Source organism: Vigna unguiculata, chromosome 5 (genome assembly GCF_037176805.1).
Source record: "Vigna unguiculata cultivar grain cowpea cultivar isolate G323 ecotype 2 chromosome 5, ASM3717680v1, whole genome shotgun sequence".
In the NCBI taxonomy this organism is placed as follows: domain Eukaryota; kingdom Viridiplantae; phylum Streptophyta; class Magnoliopsida; order Fabales; family Fabaceae; genus Vigna; species Vigna unguiculata.
The window spans coordinates 40,971,583-40,978,584 of record NC_140796.1 but is presented as its reverse complement, the minus strand read 5'-3'; positions in this window follow the sequence as shown (position 1 = coordinate 40,978,584).

The following is a 7,002-nucleotide window of genomic DNA, read 5'->3' as shown; positions in this document are numbered from 1 at the left end:
ATCGTATGCTGTAATCGATTACTATATGCGTTGTAGTTTTCTGGGTGTTATGTAACACGAACTGTAATCGATTACATGCATAATTTTTTGAAAAAAAATGTTAACAAACATTTTACTGGATAGGAAAGCAATGACATATGATATAGTTGAATATGAAACTAAAAACAGTGATAATAATGAAAAAAATCATTACAATCAATTAAACTACTAACATAATAATGTCAATGTGAAAGTGCATTAAACAAATACAAAGTTTTTTAATGAAATAAACATCAAAATGCATCTAAGAAGGAGGAAATTGGCACCGCACATAAGTCATGTCTTCCTCAAGTTGACCAACCCGAGCATCTATACTGTCAAATCTTGAACCAACAAAAGCCCGGAGATCGTGGATTTCGTGGATAATATCATTAAGCATAGCAGCAGATGCATGTTGGGTAGGTTGAGGCGGTGGAGATGGTGTGCGGTCATCATGAATAGGTGCATCCTGCATATCACGTTTATGAATCCATTCACCATTTTGGTTTTTTACAAAACCAAAGGAATGAATAACTTCAGCACCAATTGGACCTGTTCTCCAATTAACCTCCTCAAATGGTTCATCTTCTAGAGGAACATTAAACTTAATTAAAATGTCAGTAATGTGATTTGCATATGGTAAAGGGGCATGGTCTCTTAATGTCTTTTTCATGCGATATCTAACCAGATGACCCCAATTAAGCTGCCTTCCGGTCAGAATTGCTCACATTAAGATAATGTCTTCTTCAATAGCTTGGGCAAGGTTAGTTGATCGAGGCACCAGGCATCGGCATAAGATGTAGTGCAGGATACGCGTTTCCACTTTCATTTGGCCTGCCAGTATTCTTCCTCCAATATTTACATTGTCACAACAAATCATTACTTTTGCATTGTGACTCGAATAATCATCTCTCCATTCCTCCACCATGTTTCCCTCAAAACAGACACCTTGAGTACCCAACTGGGTTATACGATAAAACATATTTATATCCATTCTAATCTTGACATGCTTAACTTCACTAAGAATAACCCCTTCATCAGTAATTTGTAACAATAATTTGTACGTTAGAATAAAATACTCTAACTAACTCCGGATAATAACATTGACGATTAGTCAAAAAAGGTAATAATTCCAAGTTGTGCAATATATCATAGCACTCAAAGTTTTGCTCAGCAATAAAATCATCAGAATATCTGGGTTCAATAATATCTCTGCCGAAAAATTTTGAAGTATACCTTTCATATTGTGCTACGGAAGAGAAGAGTCTTTGTGGCTGTGAAGGTGCAATTATTTCTTCAGGTTCGTTGACAGCGGCACCACGGCGGCAGCGAGCACCGACTTGAGTCTTGCATTTCCTTGAAGATTCAGCCATTTTTGGGTGTTTCTGAAGATTTTAATCAGTGGGTTTTGTAGAGAATTGAAAATGAGAAAGATTGCAACGAACGAGAGGTGTGATTTGGTTAAGAAATGAAGGCACAATGGTGAAAACACGAAGGAGGCAAAGGGGGCGTGAGTTGGGTTTTTGGTGTGCAGTGGCGGAGAGAGAAAATGTTGTATTTATAGTGGAAGACGAGGTGCAATCGATTACAGGTTTCCGTAATCGATTACCAAGTTAAAAATTATTTTCCAGGGGCTCCTGTTAGAGGTGTAATCGATTACAGGGTTTCTGTAATCGATTACCAAGGCAGAAATTATTTTCCAAGGGCTCTTGTTAGAGGTGTAATTGATTACAGGGTTTGTGTAATCGATTACCAAGGCAGAAATTATTTTCCAAGGGCTCCTGTTAGTTCGTTAATCGATTACAGGATTTTTGTAATCAATTACGAAGCTAGAAATTATTTTCCAGGTCTTGTGATAGTTCGTTAATCGATTACAGAGTTTCTGTAATCGATTACGAAGCTAGAAATTATTTTCCAAGGGCTCCTGTTAGTTCGTAATCGATTACATAGTTTCTGTAATCGATTACGAAGCTAGAAATTATTTTCCAGGGGCTCCTGTTAGTTCGTTAATCGATTACATCACTTTTGTATTCGATTACCAAGTTAGGATTTATTTTCCAGGGGCTCCTGTTAGTTCAGTAATCGATTACAGGCTTTGTGTAATCGATTACATTTTACAATTTTAGACTTGTGCAATCGATTATTTAATCGATTAAGGTAACACGTAATCGATTAATTTACTCTGTAATCGATTACCTGCGCATCAGATGTCCAAATTTTGTTGATGGTAATCGATTACACTTTGATGGTAATCAATTACAGTACGTATTTTTGCACCAAATTAATTGTGGTGATGGATAACATGGTCCATATAATTGATTACAGCATAACATATTTTTTTGATAGCATTTCTATTCCATTAATAAAAACGTTTAAAATATTCCACTAATTAAAGAAAAATAAAATGATTAACAAGTTGCACATAACTTAAAATGGAAAGCAAAGAAAATAAACTAAATGAATTACGACAACCATCTGTATCTTCTTCTCCCCTGGTGATCCACAAACCATCCAGAATTGATATCTTCGTATTCTTCGACAGGTGTTGGTAGTCTGATGTCTCTAGTTTGGATGAAAAGCTCGATATAGGAAGAGATACGCAGTTTTTTGACAGATTGGTCTAGACTTTGTACGTGTTTCCAACGATTGATCATCTATGACAAATCAAAGTCACATTTGATTTCCGTGGTGTCATGAAATAGTCGCCTATTGCGTATTGTTGAAGGCCGACGATAGTCAATTTGTTTGACAACTCTACGATCACCACACTCGACTAATTGAGTTACGATTTATAATAATTCATTGTAGGTGCAATCATGTCTGATGGAGAAGGTTTTCGTGTCATCCGAACCAAACTCAAGACCAAAACCAGATCGACTCTCTGTGATACCAGCACCTCTTAAAGGTCCACCATAATAAAGAATAGTTGGTGAAGTTGGGATAGAGTTTGAGGATGATGATGATGGGGTGTTTGTAGTTAAAAGAGAAAGGATTTCTTCAGGTGATCTTGTGAAGGTGACATATAATTCAATCATTGTGTTGAAAGGGAAAGAAGACTTACATTGCAACATTTGAAAAACATGTTCATCTGTTTTTAATTCAAATGCGTCATAGACAATATTTCCTTCAAAATTCATGGTGGGTCGTCTGAAGTATAGGTTATTTATGGATGTGTTTGATTGGCATGGAATGGCTGCACAAACTCTTTGGTTGAGCATGTTGTATGTGCAGTTGTATGAAATGCAAAATATATAGGGACTCTGACATATGAACTTCATCCTATCCTCACATAGTTTCATTTCACCGTTTGTGTATAAGGCATCTATGTAAGAATTGGTGAAATCCTGAGACTCTGTGATGCCAAACATTTCAGGGGAAAAATGTTTCATCTTATGGTTTTCAATTAAGAAAGAAAAGGTAGAAGGAAATGCCAAGCAATGGATGTGTTGGACACTTGAATGTTTGCATTTCATGTAGCGTACGAATGTGGTATTTATAAGCATAGTAGTTGCACTATTATTGAGTGAATAAACAAAGAAAAAATTATAGAGCTTCAATTCATTACGTACATATGCAATTGTCATATTCAAATAATACAAATACATAGTACAATATTCTCCCATAATACAAATACACTGAACAATGGAATTATGACGATTATTCCATAGCATTATAAACTGATGGTGATATTGCCTTTAATTAATTTCCCCCTTCCTCGGAGATCAATTCGGTGAACCTCATCCAGGTTCATCGGGTCAGTTGGGATGCTTTCTCGCCAACCAAACTGTCTGACTACCCGGTCGACTTGGTGAAATTCAACAGTCGCAAAACATATAAAAGAAACCAATGCCCGACTTATGGGAGAAATATTTATGATTATCATGCGACTAATATGAGGTTGTCGATATGATATCCATAAAAACTGCAAAAATTAAGGTTAATGTTAAACATAAAAAAAAACAAAGGGAATTTCAACAAACAAAGTAGTAGAGCATTGGTCATAATGAACCTGCTTTGGTTGAATATGATCAAATTTTTTTCGGAACTCCACCATAGTAGTTTGGTCATGGAAGACAGAACGTGTTTGCCGACACCACCTCACACTTAAGGGGAACGCAAGGCCAGTCACAATCTCGTCCTCTGTGACTGGTTTTATTTCTGGAGAGATACATGTGAATCTCTCCCACGCCCAACACTACAGTAATAACATGCATCCAACAATGTTGTCTTGTTGGAATTTTGTGTTGTGATCTAGGGCACGATAGAGACATGCCAATACTGCGGACCCCTAACTAAAATTTGAAATATGATCCAATTCTCTTAACAATGGCAAGAACATAAAATGCACGAGACTGACTAATGTATTTGGCATCTACATGCTACCAATCAGTATGAGGATGTGTGCTCGTGCATACTGTCCAATTGTTGCCAAGTTTGCGTCATCCGGTAATTCTCGAAATCTTCTATTTAGCCATGATAGCTTTATGCGGTTCCCTGTGATCATATTTTCGGGTGGAATATCCCCCAATAAATCTTGACATAATTGCAGCAGGTTTCTGGAACTTCCACCGGTGACGGGTTCACCATCAATTGACACCCCAAGTTGTAGTGAAACATCTTCCAGGGTAATAGTTGTTTCTCCTAGTGGCATGTGGAAGGTGTGAGTATTAGTCCTCCACCTTTCACATAATGATGTTACCATGAGGTGGTTAATCTCCACATTACTCACTTTCAAAATGTGAGCAAAACTAGCTGCATCAATTAACATTCTGACCCTAGGGTCAATAAGATCTGTATGTTTTAAAATCCAGATAGAATGGCGTCGTGGCCGGAGGACCCTCTCGTTTCCTTCCCAAATCTGGTTAGTGATGTGATCGTCTTGATGATGCAATACATACAAGTTTGTTGGCAGATTGTTGTTCTGAGTCATAATAAACTACGTAAAAGTATATGAAAAGATTACCAGAATATCATTTAAAGTTGATGAATAACAAAATAAACACAAAAAAGAAAATAAAAAAAATAACCAAACCTGTTAGATTGACGGATGAGAAATTATTTTTGATACGCTGCAAATTCAACTACAATGGCAAAGCTATGAAGTATTCTGTGATGTGAAATAAGTCTTGCACCTAACATGCCTATTTAAACTACATCACCATACTATTCATTCACATGCCTCCCTTTTCATATTTCTCTCTCTCACGTACCAAATGAGTTGTCTCACCCATGCCAGCCTATTGTCCTACACCTCCATGCACACCACCACATGGCTTCTTCTATTCACCACACACACCTTTCTCTTCAATAATAATAACCTTCTGAAATATTCTCACACCATTTTTCAAAGTTGCAAGTGCATGAAAGATTCTCTCTCACACCATTATTGTGAATAGTATTGTGCAGAAGAGAAAGCATGCATTATTTTGAATAGCATTGTGCAAAAGTGTGAATTATTGTGAACAGTTGTGCAGAAGCGTGAAGTTGAAATAATATTATGGCAGGTGCAGCAGTCCAGGAATCACGGTGAAGCAGGAAAATAAATAGGTCTAAGAAAAAAACGCCATGGGGCCAAACGCTTTTAAATTGAAAGTGTATGGGGGGTGCATGTTTTCTAAATTAGGGTGCACATTTTCTAAATAGAAAACTTGTAGGGGTGTACGTTTTCTTTAAGAAAACGTGTAGGGGGTGCACGTTTTCTTTAAAACCATTTTTTTTCTTTTCGCACTCCAACCCACTCCTTTCGATTCTGGAAACTAAAACGCTTATATATCCAAGCACACTACCATTGGTTCTTCTATCAATACTTCTCTACATACCAAGCTTCACATCTCTAATCTCCTGATAAAGGATTGATCCCTACCAAGGATGATGGCCCATGGCACATGCTTAGAAGAAAGGGAGTTCCTTGATCCCTTCCTTTGCTTTTATTTTCTTTAGTTTAAAATTCCATTAAGTTGGCTTGGTTGACTATTTTTAAGTTGACTTGTTGACCTTGACTTTGGGTTGACTTGTTGACTTAAAAGATTAGCTTAACCTTAAACCAACATGCTAATAAATTCCTTAATTTGCTTTTGTAGGAATAAGAAAGGAGGAGGACCACATAGGAGACACTTGGCGTCCTAAGGAAGAGAGAGAAGGAATAAGACTTTCTAGAAGCATCTAGAAAGGGGAGGCCCACATGCCTTGGACACTAAGTCTTCTAGAATGTTCTAGAACCTTCCTTTGGGAGCCTTGGCCATGAAGACTTGCCACCTAGATGGCTTGGACGAAAATTCACCCATGTGCACCCTAGGATGACCTACTTTCTAGAACATGCTAGGTTTCTTTTGTAATCCTTTAACTTAGTTGTTTTGCTAAGGGGCCCCTAGACTTGTCTATTTAAGGGGACCTCTAACACTTGTACAAGGGTTGAACATTTTGGAGAAATTATACACTTTGTGTTTCAAACTTTTGTGAGAGCATTCCTCCTTAGGGAGTGAAGTTCTTTCAAGCCTTATCTTGCCTTGGCAAGTGGCGGCATACACCACTCATCTTCAAGGTTGCCATGGCTTCTTCTAGCCTAGCCTTGTAATGGCGTGAATCCTTCATTCCTCCCATTTCCCTTGCTTTTCATTTTATGTTTCTTTACTCTTCTTGGTTTATATTGTTTCTATTATATGTTTTTCCTTTTGATTTCTTACTCCCCATCAATCTATTCTCCTCCTCTCTAGAATCTTGGAAAGGAACCTTCACATCTAGATAGCTTGCTATCTTAATGTCCAGTGGGGATTTCCTTGGTTTTCTTAATCAACTCACACCATATTCAATAATCTTAAAAAGGAACAAAATAATCCTTCATCATCTCCTAATCTCTATATTTGCATACCAACGTGTTCATAATGAGTTCGTGGAATTATGGAGGATCTTCTTCGTCTAATCCAATCGAAGACGAACCTATCATTCCAGACATTGTCGAAGAGTTTACTTCCGATGATTTTTATG